Source organism: Numenius arquata, chromosome Z (assembly GCF_964106895.1).
Source record: "Numenius arquata chromosome Z, bNumArq3.hap1.1, whole genome shotgun sequence".
Taxonomy (NCBI): domain Eukaryota; kingdom Metazoa; phylum Chordata; class Aves; order Charadriiformes; family Scolopacidae; genus Numenius; species Numenius arquata.
The window spans coordinates 44,297,536-44,309,710 of record NC_133616.1 but is presented as its reverse complement, the minus strand read 5'-3'; the positions used below and the strand labels follow the sequence as shown (position 1 = coordinate 44,309,710).

The window sequence follows — 12,175 nt, the reverse complement described above, 5'->3', positions numbered from 1 at the left end:
GTGGTAATTTCTGAAAGACAATACAGTTGAGAGTTGAAATCTAAGGGACAATTTCAACAGTCACAGAAGGCTTGGAGCAGAGGCTGCAAAGAGTAGTGGGTAAGACACATTCCCACCCAACTGCAAAATCTGAGGTCATTGCAGAGGGGCTCATCCACCTCAGGGGAACATCCCACCAGCATCCCCATCCATCTAGTCATCTTCCAGAAAGAGGTTTATTTTGATCAGTAATTCAGTGACAGTTTTTGCTTTGTTTTCACTCTGTGCTTTATATTTTTAATGAAAGTGCCACAGAGATAAAACCTTGTATATGGGTAAAAAAAATCCTGCTTAGCTTAGTGTCCCACTTCTGTGAGCTGCAGAGACCTTCGATCTATCAGTGAGATCAGTGCAGTTAACATTTGCACTCTTGCCATGTAACCCTGCCATTTAAATTCCACATTACATCTTCCAGTTTACATCCAGTATTCAAAGAAAACTAGAATCGTCACCTAGCAGCAACAACATTTTGCCTAATCTGCCCGCTGAAGATCCAGTGAAGATCAAACGTCACATTTCACTTCATTCTCCATCCATGTTAAACAGTGGTTTTGAGGTAGCATTCACATCTTCTAATTGCAATAATCAAAAGACGATGCTAGAAACATGGAAAAATTCACCCTCTGAAAGTGCCTATCTCGGAACAGCATCCTCAGACAACACCTGTGTTTAGTCCATGGGCAGCTGTGACAGGTAGGGCAAATGTCTCCCCAGAGAAGGGGGCAGCAGAGAGGACCTTGAGGATGATGAAAAGCTGTGTTTATTCCAAGTCGGCAGTCAACCCATTATAAAATGCTGGAGCCCCAGACTGTTTTAGGCTGGACAGAAGAAACTGTGCAGATGCAAGACAGACCTGAGTAACCCACCACACAGATGGCATCTGTGTCTGCAGGAGAGACAGGTGATGCAAGAAGAGAGAGAAGGGGGACCAACAGCAGGTCCTGTAGAAACATCATTGAAGATGTGAGAGAAGATGGGCAGGATCCACCATGGCACACACACAGTTAAGGAACAAGATGAGAACTAGGGCAGTCAAAAAAACAGCAGCCAAGAAAGGGGAGCTTTAAAGAAAAGGAACTCTTACTCTTTTGTGCCTCACCATATCGTTAACAAAAACACTTTATCACTACACGGCATGAATCACAGGAATAAAACTTAAATAATTTGGCACGTGGCTATTCAACCCTAACTTTAGAGACACAAGTGTGCTCTCACCCCTGTCCTGCTTTACTTTCTCCCCAGTTGGTTTAATGGTGCATGAGGTAAACACTCTCATAGTTTGAAAAAGCACTTCCCCCCCTAACCTGAAACATTAGAGGTAATTTTTCAAATACCTTGCACTTCACTGGAAAGTCACTGTTGACAAATGTAAGTGAAGCCTAGATCTCTGCAATTTATCAAGTGAAATAGTAATACCAAGGCTGCTTTTGTCATTACTGATCAACCAGATCCTCAAAAGATTGATTCTACTAGGAAGGATGCCAGGATAATAGCTTTTGGTGAAGATTTCACTAATGAAGTGCAGAGCCTAAGAAGCTGTAGGAAAGGGTCCCTCAGATGGCACACAACATACTTATGTGAAGTCACAACACCTTTTTCAGGCACATAAGAGTTGTGTGAAGTAGCATTAGAGTGCAAACCCATTTAAAACCACATTCCATTTTTTCTACACATCATCCTTATGTCTCTAAACTTTCTGAATGTCACGCTAATGGCTCCAAAAAGCAGGCTGAAAAACACACATTTTCTTGGGAAAATAAAGTCCTTTTATACTAACATAGCTTTAGTATAAGGGTCAAATCCCTTCTCTTACAGCAAATGCATAAATTCCTTTGGGTCTGTAATTTAATAGAGGCATGTCTCTAAGTCCTTCTCAGCCCTGCTGTTCTCTGCTACATACAAGAAAGCTCTTTTGTCATTGTTTGCTTCCACCACATATGCAGTGATGACAAAGAAAAGTGACCATTACACATTTCTAGATGTTAAAGTGGGCTAATGAAAAGAAACTCATTCTGTTCATCAAATCATTTCTGCGCTGCTCCAAGACCCAATTTTGTATGGTGAGCTATTTTTTCAATCAGCATAAACCGCGAAGTGCTGCAGGTGAAAAGTAGACAATTGTTCTATAAATCTATTTACTCCATTAGGCTAACTGGTAAAAATTAGTCTTACTGTGGTATGAGGCAGGCTCCAACTATATTCAGCTCTCTGATGTAGGTGAGGAAAACCTGGAAAATAAAATGGTTTCCAAAGCAATTCCTGGCAGTATGAGATAGTTTAAGAAAAATTCAACTCCGGAAACTTTGTGCTGTGTCACTTAGTGATGCCTCTCACTTACTAGCAAGTAATCAGCTCATGCAATGGTCTTTGGAAGTAGTTGTTTGGGTTCAAAAATCCTATTTCTTATATATTTCTTCTCTAATTAAGACAGTGAGAACTCAACAGATAGAAAATTTTGTGTATTGGAGACAGTTGAGCTCACATCCTTTCAAACTTCCCCTTTGCTGGGACGTTTTCATCAACGTGAACAAACTGGTACATAAACCGCTTCCACACTTACTTATTTGCCAGACTATCCACTTACTATAAAGTTACATTTCATTTTTTGAATACACTAAGCCACATTACAATAACACGCCAGCACTGAAGCTGGATATGACTGATATTCTAGTAATGCAAAACCATTTTCCAGGATGCAAGATGAGACCATCATCAGTGCTGATAAGAAGCTAGAGCTGCCCTTTTCTGAATATGCACTGAGCTCAAATTGAAGGGTAATTTCTTAAAGCGCCTTAAAGTGTGGTTTCATCCAGATGAAATGGGGTCACCAAATTACTTGTCAAAGGCAGAATGAGTATGATAATTACCCTCAGCCACCTATTACTGGTTCTGTTTTTTATAAAATCTGCTGTTGGTTAGACACCTGAAATCTGAAAATTTTAGACAAAACTTCATTGGTGGGAGTAAAATCATGGGTTGTCAATAGCCATTAGCTATTGCCAAAAGCTGACTCACAGTCACGTTGAGCTTTTAAGAAAACTCCAGAGGCCTTCCCCACCTTCAAATGCACTACCCAACATCTTCATTTTATTTCATTTTTAGAGTATATTTCTTATCTTAAGAAGATAGAAGCTGGAGTCAGATGAGAAATGGTAGCCTGCCTGGAGAAGAAACATGAGAGCTATACACTGCAGGGCTGAATTTGTCTGATGCTGAGCTAAAAATTTGTCCATTCTGCATCACCTAGGCCCAAGAAAAATCCCTTCCGTGTACAGCTCTCCAAAAAAGTGGTGACATGTAAGAAAACCAATGGTATTTGAAACTCACAAGCTATAATAAAGCCAAAATACCTCCCACATCCCTAGGTTGTGAATGATCTTTGACACACACTACGGGGAGAGGAAGAAACAGCAAACTTCTTGTACTGCACTTCCCACAAAAAACTGGAGACAATCAAACACTGATGGAGTGGTGTCACAGTTTACCTTCATTATTGCCAGCACCCCTCCCTGAAATACTTGTGGATTACACTTCTGTGCTTCCTCTTGAACAGTGCATCTCTGCACTGTCCTTGAGGTCGGTGGTGCCAACAAATGTGAGTTTCCTTAGGTTTAGAAAAAAAAAATTAATAAAATAATTTTCAAGGTGTGCTGCTATTTCTGGCCAGGAGAAGGAGTTTCATCTTTATAAAATACAGCCTTTCCTGCTGCTTCTATCATCATCAGAGTTTATGCAGTTTTAACATGCACGCTACCAAGACCTATCTAAACTGCTATTTGTTGAGTCTACATTTTGCTTTGCACTATTTCAGACTTTTAGGTAGTTGGCTGTGGCAACATATCTGACTACTGGCTTCCACTGGAATAATCCACATGACCTTCCTGTGCATTCAAGTACAGAAAAAGCCTCAAAGCGAATAATAGCATGACTCTGCTAAGAAGGCTCAGGGAAAAAACTAGAAGGAGAGGCTGTCAAATGCAGAATGAGAAAAAACATATGGGTTTTGTTTGCACCTGGCATGGCCTTGCAAGCACATATACTCAGACTTTAGCTTAAGTGGTCACCAACAAGCACTGTGTCCATCTACTTCTCCCTCCACCTACTCTGTCAAAGATACAAGCAATTTACTCTTGCATGTTTGTTCTCCAAGCACTAACAAGACATCTTGGAGGCTACAATATCCTGTATCCTCCTCGCAACACACTTCTGTGCGTCACATATCATTCCAATTACCCCTGAAGTCACTACTAATGGCTCAGGCGCACTGGGAAACAATAGGAATAATAATTATTTAAAAAGCAGTCAATTTTAGCTTTGTGGTTGGAGCTGTGTAGTTACAAGGATGCATCTATTTAGTCAAGTGTTGTGAGGTGGCTCAGGTAAAGAGGATCGTTTATAGAGATGATTTTGTGCTGTGATGCCTTAATAACCATGGCTCTTTCCATGAAAATATTAACTGCTAGGAAGATTTTTCAACTGACCTTGCACTAGCATTGGCTCTTCTTATTTCCTCTGGGAAGAGGAACCAGTCTGTGCTGGGAGATGGTGATAGCACACCATCAAGTCAAAAGCAGGACAAAAGCATGTCACATCAGTCAGTATCACCTCTGCTGAATTTCAAGGCCATATTGACTCTTGTCTCTTTTTCCTTTTGGGAGGGGTGTATTTTTTTCACTAGTTAAATACCTTGTTCTGAAAATGCAATTACACAAGATTTCTTTTCCTATGAGACTCCTATATTTGCTGTAGATTCTAAGTTCTTCTTTTCTGCACAATTAAAAGATGTTTTATGCTTCAGCAAGAGCAACCATTAATTTTTTTTCTGTTATCAAGCTAGGATCCAACCTTCTTACCCGAACACATGTCTTTTTAGCTTAACTTTTGAATTGCTATCTTATCTTTCGCTCCCTCTGAAGACAACTCATCAATCATGGCTTGGCACACTTTTTTTCTGACTAAGGTGCTATAAGCTTTACTTGGAATATTCCTTTGAATATTCCTAAATTCAACAACTGCATGAAACTGTGATATCGAATCATGTTTATGCAATTCTATTAGACTGGATAAGAGAGCCCAGCATAATAGAAAGTAATGCAATTACAGAAACATTATTTTATATTATTGGTCTCTTAAAATGCTGCATGCTGAATACAAGGAATTGAATTAAAAGGCATAAATAGAACACGAAGAAAAGATTCAAAGCCAGCTGAATAAGCTTCCCAAAGAGAAACCAGTTTAGTCTCACTTTGCTTGGTGGAGCTATTCAAAGTCAAGTCAGATTCTTCTGCAAATCTAGAGTGGGCTTATTAAAATGATGGTCTTTGCTTTGCAGCTGCTGATGCGTTTAATGAGGCAAAGGTCGAGGCAAGGTGCTCTTATGCTTTCCCAGCAGTTTAGCTGTGCAGAGCAGTAGCATTTCTTGCCTCTCCTCACCTTCCAACCGACCATTCTTGTCTCATATCCCCATCCCTGCCCACTCCCCAGAAAACATCCATTAGTCTTAACCTCAGTGAATTCATCTCAATAGTCATTGCCACACTCAGTTCCAAAACAAGTATTATGGGGTTAATCCTCCTCCTTTGTTTGCGGTGGAGAAAACACAAGAATAAGATCACCCCAAGCAACATTATACCCAAGTCTCTTCTGCTGAAGCACACTGCTCTTCACAGCTCAAATAGTGCATGTCCTTCCGTCCCAGTACAGCACACTGAGCCAAAAACCACAGTGTAGTCATTAAGTCTGTGACTCAGAAAACTGAGTCTTGCCAGGTTTGGGTGTTTAGAGGATAAATTATTTCACATCTTCTGACAGGTATCATTAATCTGTTTAACTGATTTGCACCCATCAGTGCTTGTTTAAGCTTGTACTCTGTTGCTTCTTGATATATGAGATGAGAAAAACTTTCTGACACTGTCTAAGAAGTTCAGTTTCCATCCAAGAGCATGCTCCAAGGAAGCTAGAGGAACCAGAATGGAGAGCTGGAGAACTTCCCCACACCCAGCAGACAGATGCCTCTGTTCCCTGTCAGCATGCACTTCTAGCAATCTCTGAATAACAGAAAAAAGGGGGGTCCTTGGAGGTCTCTTGAAGGAATAAATGGCTGAAAATAAAAGTATGAACTCAAGAAGCAGTCTTTAGGAGTCTATTCACTTAATACCATTGCAAAACAAAGCGGAGACATTTGTTTGAAAATCATGATGAAGTCACACCACTTTCACATAAGTTTAATTTAGGTGATCAAGAATCCAAGGGGGATTGCTTTTGTTTTCATGTGAAAAATCATCGGTTTGTCTTTCCGCATTTGTTGAAGCTTCACTAGAAGACTAAATTGTGTTGTTATCACTGTATTGCTTTCATACAGAGCAAATAAGTTAGAGTGCCAGATTATTTTCTTTACTACATAGAATATTTTAAGTAATGCATACCTTTGAGTCTAACGAAATAATAGGTATGTTACTCAGCTTTACAGTACCAAATTTTCAGTGTTGCTAGATGTCAAAATGTCAGTCACGCTGACTTAAATGCCTTTCCCCTAAAATGCATGTTCCTCTTGCTGGAAAACTTATTTCAAATGCAAAACTCCTCTAGAGAGCAACAAACACACAATCTGGGTAATTTCCACTGAAATGACTGCTCACAGATTTTAGACACACAAGTATTTCATCAGGCCCTTTTGTTGTGGCTTTGAATCTAAGAGCCACAGCTGCATAGTTGTTTGCTTCGGGTTTATTCTGGAGCATGATTGTGGAAGAATCCCAGTCAGTTCCTTTCAGCTGCCTTTCTTCTCTCAACTTCGTCTGTATTCCCCTGTATGCATGCATTCACACATCCCTTTATACACATGCCTAGAGCATTCCAAAGGTCATAGTTTCTGCAAGGGAGGTTTCCAAATAGGGAGAGACTTCCAAATGAAAGTCACTCCCCAAAAGCCATGCAACCTACAGGACTCAGGGACAAAGACACAGATGTCTAGGGCTGGAACAGACTGGCAAGCCAGTTTACCCAAGAAGCCTCCTTTGCAGCACTGTAAAATCATGCAGGAAAAAGGATGAAGTCTCTAAACCATACTTGATTTGCTAGTACTGTCTGTGCACAATAAAAGGTGTGCGACCCCCCTCTGCCCTGGCCTCACTCCAGGGCCAGCTCTCCCTAGGGACACCATCAGCAAAGCCTCAGCCTGCACCACAAAGGTTGCTGATTTCTTTCTCCTTTCAGCCAGAATGGGAGGCATTTGTATAACAGATCTCACAGCCGCAATCTGGTACACATCTTCAAACTCTTAAGCACCATAACCAATAAATCCTCACAGTTCCTCCTTGGTGAGGTACACACTACTATTATTCCCAATTTGGAGGCAACAGGAGGAGCTTTGTGCAGCTCACTGATTTGCCCAGTGCTGCAGGTGTGATCTTTGTCAAAGTCATAACCAGGACCCAAGAGGGACTGCCAGCCCCAGCTGTCGAACCACAGAGCCCTTCGGGACTTACAGCCCTCCTTCAGCTGTAGGATAAATGGTGGATATACAGCTGCCCACTGCTTCGTCGACACTTTTGCAATATCTGTAGCTCAGAAGACGTGCCCTATCACAAAGAATGAGGAATTTACGGCCTCTCATTATTGGTAGTCAAATGAAACACAGACCTGAGACAAAAATCTAGCAGGGATGTAGTGTATTAATCAATATAAAGTAAGGATACAAGGCAGCAGAAAATGTGAAAGAAGGAAAGAAAAAATGATTTATCTTTTTTAATATAGATCACCAAGACCATTCACTACAGCCACCTGCAGGTTTGGATATCTTGGAAATGTGGGTAAAATTACAGTCCTTCAAAAATACTACAGTGAAAAATCACTGCAATAAGAAAAAAGATCAGCTGGAATGTCCTTGTTGGCATCAAGCAAAAAAAAAAAAATTCACCCAAAATGAAATACTTGTTGCCTTTCATTTCAGTTAAAAACTATTTCATTAACAATTGCTTCCCTCCATACTTCGTATAAATAATCTAAGAGTTAGCATTCCTGTTCCTAGGGCTGAGAACAAGGTCCTCTGTTGTCTAGCAGAGCACAAGTTCAGAAGAACACAAGGACAGAACTAACACAAGTTTCCCCACACTGCTTTGGCAGTCAGTCTTTATCTGAGAGAATAGCAAAGCTACTTGGAGTAGTCAACTTGAATAATTTTCCAAATCCTATATAGTTAGACATACTTAGATAAATGGCAGATACGCTAGATTGCGGAGAAATGCTCCCTGATATTAAGCTTGTATTTATTGTTTGTGTGCTTTTTTTTTTTTTTTTGAAAAAGGCATTACTAATGAAACTATTTCCCTTCTTTAAACCCTCCCTGATTATTTCTTGGGAGTAGAGAGATACTACCTGCAAGTCTCTCCCATTCAAGAAAATCAGCTGAAAAACATTGGGGAATTGGCATTTCTTTAATCCTAATCAGAGGTCTGAGGAAGTATACAAGGACAACCTCCCGATGGAAGGGAACAATCTTTATTTCATATTATGTTGGATAGGAATCAAGTGCATCAAGAAAGACCGAGGTAAAATGTTAGGAAAACATCCTCAGGCACTGGAATTGCTCATACGAGGCTCAGGAATCTCTACTTCTGGAAATCTTGAAGCCATATCAGGAAAATATCTGTTGGGAAAGATACACATATGGCTGATAACAGGCTTAGGACAGGGAAGAATCTCCCAGGTCCCCTTTCATCCCCAATCATCCAAAATGACAAAAAGGTAGACCTTGACTGGTCTTATGGAGAACACTTGGGGTTCTTCAAATGTTGACTTATGTCTCTTCAGAACTGAATGAGGCTTGTAGCTCAACAAATACATAGCATGTATCAATGAAGTACATACATTTCACTGCATTAGCAGGTTACTTTTCCAGGCTGCAGAATCAAGATAGGTTTAGTCAGGTCAGAAGCACACCATAGATGTACAAATCCACAGTCTACAGTGGGTTATTCTACTAGAATACAAATTATTTAATTGCATTCTTTACATACAATTTATTTCAGTGTGATTCCCCTCTTAATTATTTCTGAGTTTTCATTAGTGGAAGTGCTAACTATATGACACTATAACAAAGTCGTGTATTTCTCACTTTTTCTGAGTGTGAGATTCTTACAGGCCCCCAAAACTGCACGAATTATGAAGTCAACACTGTCCTACATTGAAATATACCTCTCAATTTGTTGTCAACAAGCATTCCAGAATAATAGCTTCCAATTCATTTTTCACTTACAGCCACACTAGCTAACCTTAAAACTGACAATCTGTGAGGAAGCAAAACTAAATGATTACACACAATCAACCCAAACATCATGCTCAAATTATAAACAACATATGCAGAAATCTGGTATTGCTATTTACTCAGCTCTCACTGTGATGATCTTACAGCCCAACTAAAGCTTTCTTGGTCTTGCACTGACTTGGACTGGCTCTTCTTCATCTCCAAACATTCCCCATCCTTAAAAACAGGGTTTGAAAACCTGATTCCGTTTTTGTCTCTGCCACAGCAGCCATTTCAGTGGCTTTCTCCCATATCCCTAGAGCGCTCAGTAACTATACACCTCCCTGGCCCTCAGAGATCACAGCCCCTGCTCAGAAAACTTTGGTCGCCAGCAAGAGACCGACCAGAACCACCTTCTGGGAAGATTTTTAGTGCTCAGCAATCATGTGTCACTAGAAATTCTTGTGATACCCAGGTGAAGCATCTGCCATGTTCTCCAATGTGGAATAGTCTTAGCAACAGACTCATTCTAGCATCTGGTGCTTTTGCGCACCTCTAAGAAATCATAAAGAAAATAAAAGCAATCACTTTCCATTAATCACTTTCAATTTCCACAGCTACAGACTTCTGGATTATGCTCAATTAGATCTTCTGGGACATTGTTTAAAAAATAATTCCCCTTTGGAGATGGGAGGGAGCTGAACAGACTGCTTGGAGCAATAAACCTGCCAGTACAGCTTCAGATCAAAGATGCAAAATTGCCTGCAAGTAACACCTTCTTTCCCCTTCTTGCCTAAGGGAGTGAAGCCTTACATACTGAAAATCCTCTTCAAATGTAGATCTAAAAATTACTGTGGTGGAGCAAATGACATACATGGATAAAAAGGCAACATTTCAAATTTCTGTCCCAGCAGCATCACTCACAAGCTATAAGATTAGCTGCACAAACTGAGTGACTTGCCTCTCTATGTTGATCCTCTACTGCCATTTACAGACACCTCCTCCTCCCTGCCATATGATGCCTCATCTGCTGGAGACTCGTCCTGTCACCTCTCTCCTGCCAGCTTTCCTTGAAATTGCCTTTACGGCAAGCAGGAAAATGCCACACACTCAAAGCTATTTGCACAGTACCAGCTAGCTCAGCCATTCCAGAGGTGGCCACACTACAAACCAAGCTGTGGCAGTTTTGAATCTACAGCAGATTTGAAAATGGATGCATTAATTGTGAAACTGGTCACAAAACTGGTCACCAAACGACAATGAAATTTTGCTAAAATATTGGAAGCATCATTGTTTCTATTTTGCAGGGCTCTAAATAAAGCACTGCTTCTCTTTTTTCAGGATGCTTATTCTACTACTTTTGAATATTTTACCAAGTATTGTCCCCTAGCTTTTTTCTGATATGCCTCCTCTGCTTATTTACTCACTTCTTCCTTTATGAAGAGCTTTGCCTCTCTCTTCTTAACCTCTTGACCACCTGGCTCATCTATCCTCTCTTTTTCTAACATCTCCCTGGATTTCTTAACTCTGCAGCTTCCTATCACCTTGTATATTCAGTTCCCAGTTCTCCACATGGCCTGCTGTGATGCTGTAATTTATATGTTAGCATTAAATAGCATTAGTACCTGTTAAACTCAAGTATTTTAGGGTGACACTCATTTATTCTCAGAGTGTAACTTCCTCTTTTACCAAAAATTCAGTCATGGCTGTTTCTTAGCAACAGATTCATCAGAACAGATTTGCATGGAAATGAAATACTCTCAAAAAGGAACTGCTAAAGGAAGCTGATAACATAGCCTTATTTCTGACCACCACTAGAAGCAAATACCACAAAGCAAAATAAAATGGTTTTGTAATTCTGTATGAATCTAATGAACATGTGTAGAACATTAGCACCAACTGAAGTAGAAGACTATATAAACTTCCCTAATTAGTGTATCTCTTGAGTAAATCTGCAAAAATAATCTTCTTGCCTTCTGAGACTGCAAAACAAAACAATCCATGCACAGCCACAACCCTCTCTCACACTGGACTAGTTTCAAAATTGGAGTCTGCAGTGGTCACATACAAACAGTTGTCAAAGGACCTGCAGACACGTGCACTTCCCACATGCAAGAAAAATGCACACCCTCACTTCAAGCAGATCAATACTAAATAACCAAGAATTGGACTTCAGTGCCAGAACATACTGACTTAGTATTTCATTCTCCCCATATTTATACCATACTCTCAGTAAACTGAAAGTTTTTCATTTTCACAGTCTTTAGAAAAAATCCATTTCCCCCAGAGAAGTAAGGTGTAGAAAAACACCTTATGGGACTTTGCCAGATGAGATTTTTCTTGGTTGTTTTTTTGGGGGATTTTTTGGTTTTTTTGGTTGGTTGGTTTTTTGTTTTTTGTTTGTTTTGTTTTGTTTTGTTTTTTACCCAAAATAATGTGCTATGCCCCAACTAGCTAGTTCATAAAAAATGTACCAAAAAACAAAGTTTGGGATAGGTTGAAAGAGTGAAACCAAACACGAAGCATGAAATCCTATGACCAGAAAAAGTGAAATAACAATACCAAGAGTCAATTCCCTTCATCACGATATCAACCAATAGTAATTTATTAAACTGACAATAGTGCAAAATCTCTCAGCTTGACAGTTGAATCAGTGATGAAAAGTTTTTGGCACATGAAGTCCTGTGCTGCTGTGGCACTTAGTTGTGTCACTGAAAGGCAGCCTCTATAATATATGGCTGTGCATGAATAATGTTAGGAATGAGCTAAAATAATAGATCTGTATTATTCCCAAGTGGCAATGCTAAAAAGGTAATTGCCCATATTTGTACAACTACTTTATAGAGAATGACAGTTTCATGTCTTCCAAACTTTTAACTGAAAATCTATAAA

At 39.9% G+C, this 12,175-nt stretch overlaps 1 protein-coding gene across 4 annotated transcripts in view; it reads right to left on the bottom strand.

Annotated features, from left to right (window-relative positions):
• The window catches only part of NTRK2 (neurotrophic receptor tyrosine kinase 2), a 208,114-nt gene that overhangs the window by 87,512 nt on the left and 108,427 nt on the right, over nt 1-12,175 (bottom strand). The gene's annotated exons all lie outside the window — the stretch shown is intronic.